The following is a 19,132-nucleotide window of genomic DNA, read 5'->3' on the forward strand; positions in this document are numbered from 1 at the left end:
TCACGCCCCGTCCTCACAGCTTTAATTCCGCCAGTACCCCGTCTCCTACCTTCCAAACTTCATACAAGCTCTCATGCGAACCTTCTGTGAAGTTTGGAAGGTAGGAGACGAGGTACTGGCGGAATTAAAGCTGTGAGGACGGGGCGTGAGTCGTGCTTGGGTAGCTCAGTTGGTAGAGCACTTTCCCGCGAAAGGCAAAGATCCCGAGTTCGAGTCTCGGTCCGGCACACAGTTTTAATCTGCCAGGAAGTTTCATATCAGGGCACACCCCGCTGTAGAGTGAAAATTTCATCCTAGAAACATCCCCCAGGCTGTGGCTAAGCCATGTCTCCGCAATATCTTTCTTCCAGGAGTGCTAGTTCTGCACGGTTCGCAGGAGAGCTTCTGTGAAGTTTGGAAGGTAGGAGACGAGGTACTGGCCGAATTAAAGCTGTGAGGACGGGGCATGAGTCGTGTTTGGGTAGCTCAGTTGGTAGAGCACTTGCCCGCGAAAGGCGAAGGTCCCGAGTTCGAGTCTCGGTCCGGCACACAGTTTTAATCTGCCAGGAAGTTTCATATCAGCGCACACTCCGCTGTAGAGTGAAAATTTCATTCTAGTGACAATGTTCTTCTTATAAATTAAAATGTGTAAAACTAAATTTTGACAGCAACTGAACGTAAACATATGACGCTGTTCTTACAAGTGGACATTGGGAGTAGTGACGTAAGGGAGTGAATCAGTACAGCTGATAACTGTACAACGGAAGCAAAATTAACGGAGACCATCTCATTGATGCTGTAGCTCGTACAACCGAGGAGAACGAGAAATGATGATGATGATGACAACGAAGACATTGAACCTGCGGCATACAGATGCTAAAAATGCAATTGATATGATCCTTCAATACATCGAACAAAACTCTAGGTCTACCCTCATAAATAGACACTAAATGGCGAAACACAGTGACAAAATCAAAGTTGTCTTTTGCTGAGCGTAAGGAAATTACATACTTTTTCGTCCTGCTTAAGACTGCAACATTTCTTTTTACATGTAATTTCTCATTTATTAAACAGCTAAGTGCAAATCAGTTGCGTGTCAATGTAGTACTGTTATAAGGTGTGTACAGATGTTAAACTTTTACCACAGTAAAAATATATTACCGTACGATACAGACGTACTTTACAGCGCATGCGCTACAGTTCATTACACTTTCGTGTAAGATTTTTTAGCGTGCGTTTACTTTTCGTTTTGTCACTGTTTTAACATAGTACAATATTTCACACAGTATTTCCGATTGAACATTAAGGTTGTTCTGTACTGTACTGCAACATTACGGGTAATAAAAGTGGCCCTCTGATAATACGAACTTTTTCGCATTCCGACCATGCTCCCTGTCCCGTAAGGGACGGATTAGCGAGGTTCTACTGTACTGTTGGAATATAAGCATTAGGAGTGGTGAAGATCCTTCACTGTCCACTGTGCATGTACGGAGTATTTCAAAAACTTTCAGCCTATTTCACAAGATCACTTTCTTCTATAGTGCATCCGAGAATTCCATATACTCCTAGGTAGAACCATCACACTGTACGAGGTGTGATTGGAAAGTTTTAAGAACGGGCTTTTAATTGTGCAGTGGTGGTACTTACATGCTACTGTGATGCATATCCTTGAAAAAAATCCCCTTCTGACTGAGCACACCGACTCAATCGGTGTTTCCACTCTTGGAAACATTCCTGGAAATTTTTTTCCTGAAGTGTGTTAAGAACGCTCTCCGTATTTGACTGGATGTCTTCAGTCGAGTGAAATTGCTTCCCTTTTAGTGAAAATTTCAGTTTAGGATACAGGTGGAAGTCCGCAGGGGGCAAATCAAGGGAGTATGGCGGTTGTGAAAGCACAGGAATTTTGAATTTGGTCAAAAATTCAACGATGGAGAAGGTACTATAAGCCAGAGCATTATCATGGTGTAGCACCCAACCCCTGTCTTTCCACAATGCAGGCCTTTTCTTCCGCACCTTTTCGCGCAAACGCTCAAGGACACATTTGTAGTATTATTGGTTAATTCTCTGTCTTCCAGGAGTAAATTCATGATGTACAATACCGGTAGAATCGAAAAAAATCACCAACATTGACTTCACCTTCGACCGACTTTGCAGTGCTTTTTTCGGTCGTGGTGAATCTGGAGTCTTTCACTGTGAAGACTGCACTTTCGCGACAGGATCATATCCATATACCCACGATTTGTCACCTGTAATTAACCTATTTAATAAATCTGGGTCATTTTAATCCGATTAATCAGTTCTTGGCACACTTCAAGTCGGTATTGTCTCTGGTCACTTTACAACACTTTTGGGATGAATTTTGCGGACACTCGATGCATGTTCGTATCTTCAGTTAAAAATGGCTGAACTGCATAGAAACTTAAATTAAGTTCATCAGCCATCTCGCTGTTGACAAGATTGTCATGGACATGCAGTTTCTTGTCAGAGGGCGTTCAAGAACAAGGCAATGACTCACTCCCCACCCTCCGTGTACCTGCCCGCCAAACCAGTAAGCAGTAGCGGATTCATTCTTAAAACTTTCCAATCACACCTCGTATATTACGTATTGCTAACTGAAGTACCTACAAAAAATGATGCCTAAGCAGCTCGCGGATCAGTTAGCGCACCATCGTGGTATATCAAAGTTCTGTGTATCTCCATGTCCGTGTTGTCATCTCGCGCAGGATCCCAGGAGTCACGCTTCGAAACGCTTCCTAAACGCTTTTCCGCGGTTCTTCACTAGTCTGCGACTCACGGTGATCCACTTGAGGCTTGATTATTAGTCCCCACAATGAGTTGTCTCACGGGCTAAGGGCCGCTCTTCGTGTTTGCTATTTCAGTGGTGCTGGACATGTTGCTGGAAGGCACTCAATCCAGTGGCCACGAAGTCGTTAATCGAGTAACTCACGCACCTGAATAGCAAATTCCGCTGGAGCTAGTCGTGCTGGAACTACACACGGCCCGTGATTCCCTTCCCATCACGCTGAGGCATTAACCACGTTTATAAAATGGCGAATTAAGAGTTTTCATTTTTGTACCCTTCAGAAATATATTGTGCACGTTGGTGTCGGTGATGAAATTGTGGCCCACCTCTTGCACATAACTGAGATTTACCTATGATTAGAAAATTACGTTGTTGCTATATCAACTACGATATATTCAACAGAAATAACAGTTTTGATCGAGGCGCCAAAAAAGTACGACAGGCTGCATCTTGTTGATCCATGTCATCGTCAAACAATTCATTCACAAACATTGGTTTATACTAGTCAATAAAATTATTCTGTGTTTGAGGCCGCATTCTCAACTATAAAATTCCGACGTGTCGACGACTATTGCAAGACGCCTTCCTTGTATTGCTAGCTAAAAAACGGCTCTGAGCACTATGGGACTTAACATCTATGATCATCAGTCCCCTACAACATAGAACTACTTAAACCTAACTAACCTAAAGACAGAACACAACACCCAGTTATCACAAGGCAGAGGAAATCCGTGAGCCCGCCGGGAATCGAACCCGGGAACCCGGGCGCGGGTAGCGAAAACGCTACCGCACGACCACGAGTATTGCTAACTGCTGAATGAGCACTAGTTTGGTAACGTATATACTATGGAGGACTGCTGTCGTTAGATATGAGGGTGAGGAGGAAGAGTACTAGGTGTTCTTTTATTGGTCTTTGCATTGCGTGTTGTCATTGACAAAGATAAGCGTTTTCAATTGGAGTTTCCTTTATTGCTTGCCATTGGCGGAAATCGGCGAATAGGAAGCTAAGCGGCGACTGCAGCGGAGCGTTATTTACTAAGTGCGTAGTAGCGACTAAGGCGCGTCAGCACTCTGTGTACGCTCGGCCGCTGTGGCCCACCGCGCGCCTGTTGCTTTGCGAGAGCTGTCCTTCCTCAAAGCTGTCACTGCTGGCAGCCAAGGCGCTGTGGAAGTCGGTACCCGTCTTCTCTATTTATGTTGTCGGGCCTGGCTATTTCTGAATCCTCTCCAATCTTCCTGCTCAAACTAAACGGCTATTTCGCCAGTACGCGGGGAGGAAGGGGAGGAAGGGACAGCAGTGTGGTTAGACTGGGCCTGTTTCACTTCCATACAGGGCTACACTTCATACAAATACTTTCAGAAATGACTTCCTGACACTTAAATCTACACTCGATGTTAACAAATTTCTCTTCTTAGGAAACTCTTTCTTTGTCATTGCCAGTCTACATTTTATATCCTCTCTACGTCGATCATCATCAATTATTTTGCTCCCCAAATAGCAAAATTCATCAACTACTTTAAGTGTCTCATTTCCTAGTCTAATTCCCTCAGCATCACCTGATTTAATTCTGCTACATTCCATTATCCTCGTTTTGTTTTCGTTGATGTTCATCTTATATCCTCCTTTCAAGACACTGTCCATTCAGGTCAACTGCTGTTCCAAGTCCTTTGCTGTCTCTGACATAATTACTGTGTCATCGGTGAACCTCAAAGTTTTTATTTCTTCTCCATGGTTTTTAATACCTACTCCGAATTTTTCTTTTGTTTCCTTTACTGCTTGCTCAATATACAGATTGAATAACATCGAGGATAGGCTACAAACCTGTCTCACTCCCTGTCCTGCCACTGCTTCCCTTTCATGCCCCACGACTCGTATAACTGCCATCTGGTTTCTGTACAAATTGTAAATAGCCTTTCAAGTCCTGCATGTTACCCCTGCCACCTTCAGAATCTGAAAGAGAATGTTCCAGTCAACATTGTCAAAAATTTTCTCTAAGTTTACAAATGCTAGAATCGAAGGTTTGCCTATCCTTAATCTATTTTCTAAGACAAGTCGTACGGTCAGTATTGCCTCACGTGTTCCAACATCTCTACGGAATCCAAACTGATCTTCCCCGAGGTCGGCTCCTACCAGTTTTTCCATTCGTCTGTAAATAATTCGCGTTAGTATTTTGCAGCCGTGACTTATTAAACAGATAAACAGATAGTTCGGTAATTTTCACACGTGTCATCACCTGCTTTCTTTGGGATTGGAATTATTATACTGTTCTTGAAGTCTGAGGGTATTTCGCCTGTCTCATACATCTTGCTCACCAGATGGAAAAGTTTTGCCATGGCTGGCTGTCGCAATGCTATCAGTAGCTCTAACGGAATGTTGTCTACTCTCTGGGCCTTCGTATATAACCTTATTTCATGATTTTTAAACCAAGTGTTAGCTATGATTAAGTTATGCTCTGTGCAAAATTCTACCAATTCATTCATTCCTTACCCCCATTCCATATTCACCTACTACATTTCCTTCTCTACCTTTTCCTATTATAGAATTCCAGTTCCCCATGACTATTAAATTTTCGTCTCCCTTCACTATCTGATAATTTCTTCACCATACATTTCATCAATCTCTTCGTCATCTGCAGAGCTAGTTGGCATACAAACTTGTACTACTGGGTAGGCGTGGACTTCGTGTCTATCTTGGCTACAATACTACTTTTTTATTCATCATTAAACCTACTGCTGCATTAGCCCTATTTGATTTTGTATTTATAACCCTGTATTCACCAGACCAGAAGTCTTGTTCCTCCTGCCACCGAACTTCACTAATTCCCACTGTATCTAACTTCAACCTATCCATTTCCCTCTTTAAATTTTCTAACCTACCTACCCGATTACGGGTTCTGACATTCCAATTCCGATCCGTAGAATGCCAGTTTTCTTTCTCCTGTTAATGACGTTCTCCTGAGTAGTCCCCGCCCGGGGATTCGAATGGGGGACCATTTTACCTCCGGAATATTTTACCCAAAAGAACGCCATCACCATTTAACAATACAGCAAAACTGTATGCCCTCGGGAAAAATTTGTCTATAGTTTCCCCTTTCTTTCAGCCGTTCGCAGTACCATCACAGCAAGGTCAGAACAGTCAACCCTCCAGACTGTTGCCCCCGTAACTACTGAAAAGGCTGCTGACCCCCTTCAGGAACCACACGTTTGTCTAGCCTCTCAACAGATACCCCTCCGTTGTGGTTGCACCTGCGGTACAGCTATCTGTATCGCTGAGGCATGCAAGCCTCCCCGACAACGCGGCAAGTTCCATGGTCCATCAGGGGGCGACCATTCATAACTGCCAAAGCCGTCGATACATGCCGTGTTCTAACATCTACATACTGAAAATGATTGTTTTATTTTCGTTTCCAGGTAATATTTCAGGTAGCTCACTCCCTAGTCATTTGTAAGCTGTCAGTAAATGACAGGTGCCAAAATACTGAAAATAACACGCTGGCTTTCTACAACAGAGAAAAATCGCAAAATTATAAAAAGTTTTTTATATATGACTCTACAAGCAGAGTTAATTGTTTCCACCATATGATCTTCGATATAGGTAGATGGTTCGTGCACACCTTCTTTTACGTGAACTCATCGGAAGAAACCAGGTGGGAGCAGATCAGGTAACAAACTGTCCACACAACGGGACCTCCTTTTCCTAACTAGACTACAGTGTGCGTCTGACTCAGCTGTTCATGAGCAACATTTGCAAATTCATCTGGGGGATAACTCACAACAGCACGAGAAGTACGTCTCTCAAAAGAGACACTTTAAAACTTGAGCTCTTGAGTGTGGGGGAAGATAATACAGGACTATTAACCAGTCACTAAGCTCGGCAGACCTGTGTTGATGGTTCCTCGTAACTGTAGCGTCGAGATTGTCAACAGTCCATACAAGATTAGTGCTATCATCGAGTACTCCGTATTTAATGAAGCAGGCTTCATCTGAGAAAAGTTCACATCTAGGACAGTCAGCATACGACGCTGCAGCACCCAACGCACAATACGATACTGTATGATATCTCAGCAGGTTTAAGGCCTGCGCGTTTTGTGAACGGTAAGGGTGTAACTATGTTGTATTTTACTTTTCTACACATTACTACGCACAACACCTATTTCACGTACCAATGCTTGCCGCGCGGGATTAGCCGAGCGGTCTTAGGCGCTGCAGTCATGGACTGAGCGGCTGGTCCCGGTGGAGGTTCGAATCCTTGGGCATGGGTGTGTGTGTTTGTCCTTAGGATAATTTAGGTTAAGTAGTGTGTAAGCTTATGGACTGATGACCTTAGCAGTTAAGTCCCATAAGGTTTCATACACACACGTACCAATGCTTGCCAATGCTCCGCCGTCGCCTCTGCTCATCACCTGTTGATATACGGTCTGAAGGTGATTTTATGTAAAATCGAAACAGGTTACCAACTAACTTATGATTCAGTTTTTAATAAATCCTTCTGATCAAGACGAATTGGTATTTCAGCTATCTATCAGATAGTTGTTAACTTCTAACTATGTTTGCAAAAGTAATTAGCGCATAAATGAATTTTATCCATAGTGGATGCTGTTGAACTCCGTGACTGTTCCTTTATAGGGCGTAGAAAACTTTGATAAATCCACCTCTGCAATGCATCTAAAAGACCATGGTCACTCAGCCACAGCCATTACAGAAACCTACAAATACTACACACTGGAACAAAGGAAAGAAAATGAATCTGCTCGAAGAGCTAGAAATTTATATACTCAGCACTAACTCACCAGACCTTATTCTCAACCAACAAGTGGAGCTTGCAAACAAGTCTTATCTACACATATTTAATGACATATTCAAAAACAAAAACTAATTATCCTCTGATATAATAAAAAAGTAATATTCTATGGAAATTCGATGAGCAGTCATACAACAGTTCAAGTGTCATTATTGTAATTTGTAACAGTCACATTGTAAACACAAGCTGTAACTGTCATTGTATAATTTGTAATAGCTTCCAAAATTTCATTTGTGTAACATCATTGTACTTCCTAGATATAAGTTCTCTGACAACAGTGTGGCTCAAAACAGTTCTAGCTGTCATTTTTTAATTTGTAATAGCTTTTAGTAATTTCATATATATAACATCATTGTACTTCCTAGCTCTAAGTTCTCCAACAAAAATGTGGATCAAAAAAATTTCATAATGTGTATCAAAAAACGTCGCAGTCTATAATATCTTTTCAAGTTTCTATACGTGAAACGCCCTTGCACTTCCTGTGGCTAAGTTCTTTGACCATAGCCTACATGTTTCTGTATGAGCAACATCTTTACACCTGCTACGTCCAAGTTCTTTGACAGCAGTCGACATGTTTGTAAGTAAACACAGTGTATTTCACGACTGCACGTCGTAATAGTGAAACATGCAGCTAAACTTTATAAAACTGAAATATGGACGTGACAATGATAATAACTGTGTAACTAAGTGGAAAACGGTCACCACAGCGTAACTATAATAATGATGCTTCAGCTTTATGTAAGTACATATATATTTTCGACAAATGCTGCCTTGCCACTTACAATTGTCCCACTTGTATCAGTTTAGTCACCAGCAAATAATTTTTTTTTGTATTTATACAGTGATCTCCAGCATATAAACATGCACATTAATGTATAAACAACTGACGATGGGCTCAAGCCCGAAACCGGTCGTGTGACAAATAAATAAACTTTTATTGTGACTGGTACCGGAAATTTTTCTACACCCTATAGCCCATAAATGCTTTTATTCTTCCTGTTCGTTGTAGTCACCCGTTTCCTGAACTGTTTGAACAGCCTTGGGAACATGGTGTGCACCGGATGCCTTCAAAACACTTGTTCAACACATCCCACAAAATTGCTCAATTGGGAGGCATAGTAAATAGGAACAACGTGGTATTTTGAAGGTATAGAACGTCAGCAGGAGTGATCACAGGCTCTTTTATCTACGAGAGAGCACCATTGAGGTGTTGAACAGCCTGACGGTACCGCGAGAGCACGATCTGCATATATATATATTACGACGCCGGTAGGAAAATAGCACATGACAGACATTTTAGGAAAATGACACATGACAGACGAAGGAAGGAGGACATGAAAAGCATTCTGTAACCGGCAAAAAGGGCATTTATGTCCGAAAGAAGCCAATTTGTTTCAAACATTGCCCCTAATTTGTGAACACAGCATTGTACACTTTACGAAAAAAATAATAAAAATGAAGAATGACACAGCACAAAGGAATTAGAATGTGACGGAATTCGGTAGATGTTATGTACATGTACAGACAAACAAATGATTGCAATTTCAGAAAAGTTGGATGACTTATTGTAGAGAAAGAACTTCAGAAACTGAGCAAGTCGGTAGCGCGTTGGTCCATTTCTGGTCCTTGTGCAAGCAGTTGTTCGGCTTGGCTTGCCAATCATTGACGGAGTTACTGGATGTCCGCTTGTGGGATGTCGTGCCAAATTATGTCCAATTGGCTAGTTAGATCATCAAAATCCCGAAATTTTTGAAGGGCCCTGCCCATAATGCTCCAAACGTTCTCAGTTGAGGAGGAATCTGGCGACCTTGCTGGCCAAGGTAGAGTTTTCAAGCACAAAGACAAACTGTAGAAACTCTAGGGCTGGCGGATATTACCTCGCTGATATGTAAGTCCGGGATGGCTTCCCACGAAGGGCAAGAAAACGGGGCGCAGAATATCGTCTAGGGACCAGTGTCCTGAAAGGGTGCTGCGGATGAGAACCAAAGGGGTCGAGCTACGAAAAGAAATGGCACCAGACCATCACTTCAGAGTGTCGGCTCTGCGGGGCGTCTCCAAAAGCGTCTTCGTGTAGGGCTGGACTGATGAGTGCCGCTTTGAATTTAGCCCAATGTCCAACGGAGAAGTTTGTTATCAGTAGCTGATTTCTAACCTACAGCCTTCATTGTCCACATCTTCGTCTTCCTCCGACAGAATTTCTGCACAACTTCGTGAAGTCATATAATTCGTATGCAGAAAATAGTCTTATAACCAACCGTTCAGGACAGGTTAACATAGGATTGGGATATGAGAAGACAGGTGAGTTAATGCGACTTAACGATTCAGTGGAAGTGTTACAAGCTGCAGATGATACCACTGGGAGATAGAAACACAAGTGATGAAACTAACATGAGCCTACAGATTCACTGTCGAATCAAAGTGTAGTTGAATAACCAAAACCTGATGCATAATCGCTTGGACGAATATAGTACTTTCATTTGTAGCGTTGGTAGAAATGACATTTTGAATTTGTTAGTGAATTCTTAAGTTTCTTTGTTTTTGTACGTTTTCGTAAACGTCAGTTACTTCCAAGAAGAATACTTCTTCTTATTACAGAATGTAATTTCGAGTGGTAACGACCTCTCTGATATTTTATGGTGAGATCATGATGAATGGAGCCTCGCAAGCTTTTCCCAGTGAGATGCTCCCTGTTTTCACACTATCTGAAGTGAGTGTACTGCACTAAAACTACCTCTGTCACCATTTTCAGCAGTAAATGACGAACATTCCTTCACACTAACATTGTTGGGTCACATTGTTATGAATACACACAAGTAACCAGAGCAACCAGTTTCTAATTTCGCTCTGTTATTCACTGATGTGCCAAAACATTAGGGTTAAAAGCGTGTTGGTTCACCTTTAGAGCGCATTACAACAGCGATTCTGCATGGCACTGCTTCGAGAAGTCCTTGGGAGAGTTTCGGAGCCTTGTGGCACCAGCTGTCCACGCACAGGACACGCAACTGCCCTAATACAGGGGATGGTGTTTTTTGGGCGCTAAGCTGGTGCTCGATAGTGTCCCAGATGTGTTGGATCGGGTTCATATCAGGAAAATTTGATAGGTGAGGCTTCAGTGTCATGGTCCGCAAACAACTGAATCACAATTCTGGCCTTGTGACACGGACAGTTACTACTGTACCTTCCTTGAAGATCCCATCGCTGTCGGAGAAGACATCAATCGGTGAATCGATGCAGGAATATTTATATAGTCCACAGCTCTTTGGCGCCTTCGATTACTACCCATGGAATCTCTCCACAGCTAATACTGTCTGAGGAGTGGTGCACGTTTCGAGTAGCTGTTCCAACCAACCTTAGATAATGAGTTTCACTGTCATTTTATTTCCCTGTTTGTGTTTTATATTCAACTGATTCTCCTAATTTATGTAAGTGCTCTCTACTGATATAGTTTATCTCAATCTTATATACCGCTCGCTCACAGAAAGTTCCGTACCTAAAGACTGGAAAATTGCTGAAGTGATACCAATACCCAAAAAGGGAAATAGGAGTAATGCGCTGAATTACAGGCCCATGCCACTAACATCGATTCGCAGTAGGGTTTGGAATATATACTGTGTCTGTACATTATGAATCATATCGGAAAAAACGATTTATAAACACATAGCAGGGATTCAGAAAACACCCTTCTTGTGAAACATAACTAGGTCTTTATACTCATAAAGTAATAAGTGCTATCGACAGGTGTCAAATTGATTCCATATTTTCAGGTTTCCAGAAGACTTTCGACAGCGTTCTTCACAAGCGTCTTCTAACCAAACTGCGTACCTATGGAATATCGCCTCAGTTGTGCAACTGGATTCGCGATTTACTGTTAGAAAGGTCAAAGTTCATAGTAATAGACGAAAAGTCATCGAGTAAAACAGAAGTAATATCCAGTGTTCCCCGTGGAAGTGTTACAGACTCTCTATTGTTCCGGATCTATATTAACGACATAGGAGACAATCGGAGTACCCCTATTAGATAGTTTGGAGATGATGCTATCATTTACCGGCTTTTAAAGTCATCAGATGATCAAAACGAATTGCAAAATGATTTAGATAAGATATTTGTATGGTAATTGACCCTAAATAAAGAAAAGTGTGAAGTTGAGAATTAAAAGAAATCCGCTAAATTACAAATAAGCGATAAGTCACACAAATACTAAGGTTTTAAATTCAACTAAATACTTAGGTATTACAGTTACAATTAACATAAATTGGAACGCTCACATAGATAATGTTGTGGGTAGAGCAAACGAAAGACTGCAATTCATTGGCAGAATACTTAGAAGGTGCAACAGGTCTACTAAAGAGAGTGCTTACACCACGCTTGTCCGCCTATTGTATTGCTGGGCGGTGTGGGATCCGCATCAGGTGGGACTGACGGATTACATCGAAAAAGTTCAAAGAAGGGCGGCTCGTTTTGTACTGTCGCGAAATAGGGGAAATAGTGCCACAGACACGATACGTGAATTGGAGTAGCAGTCCTTAAAACAAAGGAGTTTTTTGTTGTGACCGGATCTTCTCATGAAATTTCAATCACCAGTTTTCTCCTCCGATTGCGAAAGCGTTCTGTTGGCACCCATCTACATAGGGAGAAACGATCATCACGATAAAATAAGAGAAATCAGGGCTCGCACAGAAAAATTTAAGAGCTCGTTTTTCCCGCGTGCCGTTGAGAGTGGAACGTTAGAGAGACAGCTTGAAGGTGGTCATTTAACCCTCTGGCAGGCACTTTATTGTGAACAGCAGAGTAATCATGTAGACGTAGATAAGGGTGATGCATAATCACAAAAGACAGTTTTTAATGTTGTGACCATTATTGAGACACGTTACTCTGTAACAAACTAAATGGCTATTTTGGTGTTGTCCAGAGATCTTGGTGCCACACCAAAGACGGCAACAGGTATCGATTCCACAGACGTTAATGAGGTCTAGTTGCAATCCACTATGACATATGGGAGGTGCTCCTGAAGACCCTCTCAGCACAGCAGCGCCCTCATATGAGATGTCTGTATAGAGCCAAGCACAGAAGTGTTGTGCCTAGATCGTGACCCCATCTGAAGCACTCAACGCAATAGTGTGGGACTGACTAGTCGTTCACAGTTTCTGATGAACTTTTACTTCAGTAAATGTTGAACGTTGTATCTCAAGAGGTTTGTTAGTTAGTGCATCAACTGATGCTTTGCTGGTCAATGAACAGCTGTAAATTATTCAGTACTCCTGTGACAAAGAAGTGTGGCAAAGTTATGTAAATTTTATATTCATTTATGTAATAAAGTAAACTAATATTTCATGAGTTATAATTCCTATGTGCCACCTCACTAAGCAATCAAAGAACCCTCAGTTACGGCTTGCCGAAAGTAGTTTCTCCTGGTCACAACAGGAGTGTTTCCACCAGTATGTATGTACTTCTTTTATTTTTCGTATTTTATAGTAACTATTTCAATTTTTCAGTTCTGATGATGGCTTATTTTCATCCTAAATCTTGTTATTATTTTCTATGTTCTACGAACAGAACAATTTCGATAGAATAAATCTGCGGTTTGTCGATATAGCTTGTGTCAGTGTATTTCCAATTTTACGGCCCGTGTCATCGCCAGAATTTTGGCTCATTCGTTTATGTTCCACTTCCATACTTTCCTTAACGTGCCATCTTTTTTTCTGACCAGTGTGTGTCAGTTTCTGAGTCCTCGCACAGTCCAGTAATGATACTACAAACCACCTGTCGTTAAAAGAATATTGATAGCACCGAGGGTGATAAAATTAAACTCTTCATGCTAATCAACGGGATGATTAAATGAAACTAGATGGAAATGATGAATAAACAGTAATGAAATCGTACGCAGAACGAGCTGCATAATTATGGAATGGGAGCAAGTAATTGCTTTCGCTGACGTTTTCCACGCTGTAATCAAATAGCGGTTCTGTAGTACAGTTTCATCGCCACGGCGAGTAGGTTTACATCATTTCTCTACAGAGACTTATAGTATAATATTTACATGGGATGTGGTATATAACGAATTTTACAGTGGTTAATGAAAAATCGGGAACCATGTTACTGATATGAAGAGGCATTACACGATGTGTGTCTTCCTCTCATAGTTCCGTTGGTATTTCCCCGTATGTCTTATATGGATGAAGTTAAAGTGAGTAGAGTGTGCTTGTCGTTCTGCTTCGGAACATGTCCTTGGCGTCATTGTTGCACTTATCTTCAGGAAAATTACTATCAGCAATGAACACGCGACCTTCGCCGTCTGCGACTTCAAGTGAGCAAAGAATGAGCTTTCTCTACAATTTGGTATATGTACCCTCGTTTTTATTAACAGGCATCCTTGGCATGCCATAAGTGATTTGGTTTCGGAGCTTTCTAACGTTTCTACCTGTCTATTCAATTTTGATACAAATAAAGAATGTTATACTTAATCTACGTTAGTTAACTGAGGTATACTCGGTGTTGAATAAACTAACCTATATCGACACATGTGCATTTTCACTTACTTCCTATTCATTGGTCAGATCTGTGAATAAACAGGTGGAGCTGAGATAGGGAGCCGTTTGTCGCCTATTAAAGCCTAACTGTTGCATCATTGAAACCTTCATGCTTTATTGGTATGCAGACGATACTTTTGTCTGATTCATGGCAGTGAGAATTTAAACAGCTTTTCAGAACGTCTAAATCATTTCATCTGAATACTCCTTCATTGTAATCAACGACTTGAGGATGCAGAAGGCAAAGAATCCCACTGCACTAAACATACATAATATGTATCCACAGCACATGTGGCCTGTAGCTGAAAGTGTGATGGTGCTCTCCATTGGCAAAAGATTCCGGTTGAGGCGTAGCGCCGTATAACGATCCTGCCTTGGAGGTGGTTAAGTGGGAGATGTGTCTCAGAGCTGGATAGTGACAGATGGTGACGCGAGACTGGACGAGCACGTAGTTTATGTATCAGCCGATAGAGGACAATATTGGATAGGGGGACTGTGATTTTAGTTTCGATTGTGCTCACTAGAGTGCACTAAAGGAATAGAATGTTTTTCGTAAACTGTTCTAGTATTTTCATAAAGTGTTATTATGTCTTTTTGTGTGTTTAATAGGTTATAAATGTGTGTTAGCAGTATGAGTTATGCGTGAGTGTGGTTTAAGGTTAATATGAAGATATTGTTTAACGAGTTATGTAGTAGGATTTAGTGTGGGCACATTTCGAAGATGTATGGATATGGACAAAGGGGATTTTTGTAGAATAGATTTGTAAAGAAAGTTTATGGTAAAGGGAAAGTTAATTCAGGTATAAATAATAATAGTAAATAACTTTAGGCATAAGCAAAACTTCAGCATATTAGATAATTACGTCTGTAAAAAGAGCAGTCGTTAGGTTTACTATTTTGCGATTGGTTATTGATGAAAAGCGCGGATTGACGATGGAGAATGTTGTTTTGTTATTGGCTGTTGAGTAAACTGACCAATGGTAAAGCAATATTCTTCGCGCGCCTTTCTCTGCTGGTAGAGAAGACTTAGAGTATTCTAGGGAAGAGTCGGAGCCTAGCCATGAAACAATTCGGACGTGTGTAGTAGTAGTTCCGATGGAAATGATAAGTTGCCGGATCTAGCAGTATTTCATACATCAAAAGTTTTGTAAAGTGACGGCAGAATTATTCCGATGGGTGTGTAGAAATTTCGGAATTTTTAAGTGAATTTTGAGACGAGAAAAGACATAAATTCCACGTGGCGTATTGAGCAGGTCGGTGGCTAAAAACTGTGACTACATTTGGTACCGACAGACTTAATATTTGGCGAGCATTATCAATCAAAAACATTCAGAATTTTTGTAGCTATTCGTTTTCGGGAAATGCAACACCATAAACTTGCTAACGTGAGTGAAAGGGATTATGAGTGACTGTGTTAAGACTAGCACGGGCTTGGCAGTGATACTTGTTCACCTAAGTTTCAGAATATATTAATTGAGGAAAATATTTCCAACCTTTCTTTTGTGTGAAAACTTTCTCCCGAAACGTAGATTAGTGACTTAAATTGCAGCCTGGTTCACGTCGAAGTACAGTAGGTTTCACTCGGCTTTCCTGCTGGTGATCTGCTCAGATAATGTTCACAGGTAGGTGCAGGTCCGTCGTAAAGGGACGGAAAGATCCGCGCCGCCGCACGGTTTAGTCCCCCTTTCGGATCTCCGGGAGGCGACTGCCAATCGGGAGGAGAAGTGTTGAATAACCAACTAAAGGGTAACATTGTACGACTTGCGGTATGGAATGTTAGAAATTTGAACTTAGTAGAAACGCTAGGAAAAGCTGAAAAGGAAAATAGTGGGGGTCACTAAAGTGATGTGGAGAGAAAATAAGGATTTTCGTCAGACGAATGTAGGGTAATATTAATACTACCAGAAAATGTTATTACGGGATAGGATTGATTATGAATAAGAAAGTAGGGCAGGGAGTGGGCTACTGTGAACAGTTCAGCGACAGGGTTGTCCTCATCAGAATAGATTGGATTGGATTATTTGGGGGAAGAGACCAAACAGCGAAGTCATCGGTCTCATCGGATTAGGGAAGGACGGGGAAGGAAGTCGGCCGTGCTCTTTCATAGGAACCATCCGGGCATTTGCCTGGAGTGATTTAGGGAAATAACGGAAAACCTAAATCAGGATGGCCGGACGTGGGCCGTCGTCTTCCCGAATGCGAGTCCAGTGTGCTAACCACTGCGCCACCTCGTTCGGTATCATAATAGACAAAAAACCAATACCGCCAACAAATTTTCAAGTATAAATGCTGACGTCGCAGACAGAAGATGAAGAGATAAATAAAGTATTTGACGATACTGAACGGTTAATTAAATATCTAAAGGGAGATGGAAATTCTAATAGACATTAGCGACTGGAGTGCTGTTGTAGGGGAAGGCCTGGAATAAGGGGTTACGGCAGAAAATGGGCTTAGTATTAGGAAAGGGAGTGGAGAGACTATAACAGATTTGAGATGCTAATATGGAGTACTTCGTTCAAAAATCGCAAGAGAGGAGCTTTTCGTGAAAAACACTTCGAGACACGGGAAGGTTCCTGCTGCAGTACATCACGCACAAACAGACTTTCCGAAATCACATACTGGATTTTAAGGGGTACACAGGTGCTCATACGTATAACAATTTATTGATGGTGAATGGTAGATTGAAGTATAAGAGAATCGTCAACAAGAATGAGGTGGGAAGTAAATAGGATGCATTTGAAGTTCGTTAAGGATGTGGATACTCCTATAAGGAATGCCACAGAAGGCAATTCAGGGAAAAGGAGTGGCCATCTCAAAAAGGACAATCACAGATGAGGGACGGTTAAACATAGGTATAATGAACGTTTCCCCGAAGGAACCTTGGCTAACGGAAGAAATACCTCGTCTGATCAATAAAATAAGGAAATACCAAAATGTTCAGGGAAAGGCAGGAATACAGCAATATAACTCACTTAGAAATGAAATAAATATGAAGTTCAGGGAAGCCAAGGAGAAATTGCTGGAGGAAAACCGTGAAGAAATTGAAAAGAAATGATCGTCGGACGGACTCTCTCGGTGAATAGAACATTCAATAAAACCTTCGGTGAACTTAAAAACGAGAGTCGTAACATTAAAAATGGAACAGGAATTCCTTTGTTAATTGCAGAGGAAAGAGTGGATAGGTATAAAGAGTACATTGAAGGCTTCTACGAGGGAGAGGACCTGCCTGATGACTTGATAAAGGAGTAAACTGGAGTCGATAAGGATGACGAACAGGATTTAGCATTAGTCATAATTTAAGACGCTCTGAAAGACTCGTGACTACATAAAGCCAAAGGTATAGATAACATTCCATCGGAATTTCTAAAATCATTGGCGGAAATGGCAAAGAACTGACTGTTCAAGTTGGTGTGTAAAATCTATGAGACTAGCGATGTACCTTCAGACTACCGCTTCTAATGTACACCGTGTGTCATGTCTGGAAACAAACTTGCTTCATTCGCTCTCGGTATTTGTTGTTGACAACAACAATGCCCAAGTCACTCTCACCGTCAAGCTTCCATTGAGTACTGCCCGCCCTTGTCTCGGATATGATTTCTTGCTGAGTTAGTTGTACGTTAAGTGACACACAGCAGTATGACAATATTTTCTGATGAAAAGCTCATCTATGTGCCCCGTGTGTAACGGGTTCATTGAATGCCGTAGAAGAAAGGGATAACGATGCTGGGTTGAGAACTTCCCGCAGTGGCGGCAACCACATTCCAACATAGTTTCATCTGAAGTGTGTTGCATTACTCTGTGTTTTGTGTTGTACTTGTCGATGACTGTATTTTACAGGCTTTGTCAATGTTGTGAAGATATTTACACAGAAACAAAGGTTGTGGTAATACTTCAGACAAATTAAAATTACATTATTACTTCGTTATTACCGCATATCACGGGTCTCTTATGCGAAAATACTCAGAAAAAGTCCCTGAACAACCTCCTAAATTTTGTCTGAGAGGTTCTGGTTCACCCCGATTAATGGGACGTCTCTACAACCTGACATTTTCCTGAGGTAAAATAACGTGAAATTTTGAACGTGGTTTCCTACCGCGTTTTATAGTAAATGCAGGGTGGTTATAATTAAACTTTCGCTACCTGAGACAGTGCAGACGGAAAGCAATTTATAATATGGGTGCCCAACCTTATAGGAATGATGTTCAGCAGTATTTTCGTTGTTAGTGGTGTTGCTGTCTTGACTTACTTTTAGGCGCCGGTAAAGCTACGGCGATGTAAGATTGAAACACAGTGTGCATTACAATTTAGTACCATGATAACGGTACAAGTTGTAAACCTGCGAATAGTGGTATTGAGCCGGAGCACTGTTTGGTTTTGACGGCCTACATATGCTTCAGTCTGCTGATGGGAAGCTGTAAAGTATTTTTCAAGTGCGATAAGGCAAGCTTACTCCACTTTCCTTTTAGTTTTGCAAAGGAAGGGCCACTTCGTTTCTTTCTGTTTGTTGTGTTTGAAAAGAACCATGCATGTATTTACCACTTTTTTTAATCATTGAGAACTTAATTTCCCGGCTGATCTACCACTATTTCTGTTACACTAAAACTTCAGTAGCGATGCATACGTGCAATATCTTGAAAAACCTGTTGCTTTCACAGTACTTCTTTAATTATGCAATTTTAATGTGGTAACTTAAATAAAATTTCGTTTGGTTCTTTCATGTGTAGTTGAGATACATCCCACAGTAGTCAAATTTTGCCTGACTGCTGTTTCATTAACAGTCTGTCTAAAAATTTTAAATTAACTTTGTTATTCCGGTAATACACTGAAGATTAGCAAAGTTTTGTAATGAGAAAAGATATTTATCTTTGAAACTAATATTTTTTCATTCAACATCTTTAATAAAGCACAAAAATTGAACGAAAAAATACCGATAACAAGCTGGTTAAAGTAGAAATATTAGTCCAAAAGGAAGCAGAGACCGATACTAAATATAAGAGTTTTAGATAGAATTTCTAAAGGTAA

At 41.2% G+C, this 19,132-nt stretch overlaps 1 protein-coding gene across 1 annotated transcript in view; it reads right to left on the minus strand.

Moving 5' to 3' along the window:
* The window catches only part of LOC126473595 (potassium channel subfamily K member 18), a 522,245-nt gene that overhangs the window by 434,304 nt on the left and 68,809 nt on the right, over positions 1 to 19,132 (minus strand). The window lies entirely within an intron of this gene.

The sequence above is a fragment of the Schistocerca serialis genome, chromosome 4 (genome assembly GCF_023864345.2).
Source record: "Schistocerca serialis cubense isolate TAMUIC-IGC-003099 chromosome 4, iqSchSeri2.2, whole genome shotgun sequence".
NCBI lineage: Eukaryota > Metazoa > Arthropoda > Insecta > Orthoptera > Acrididae > Schistocerca > Schistocerca serialis.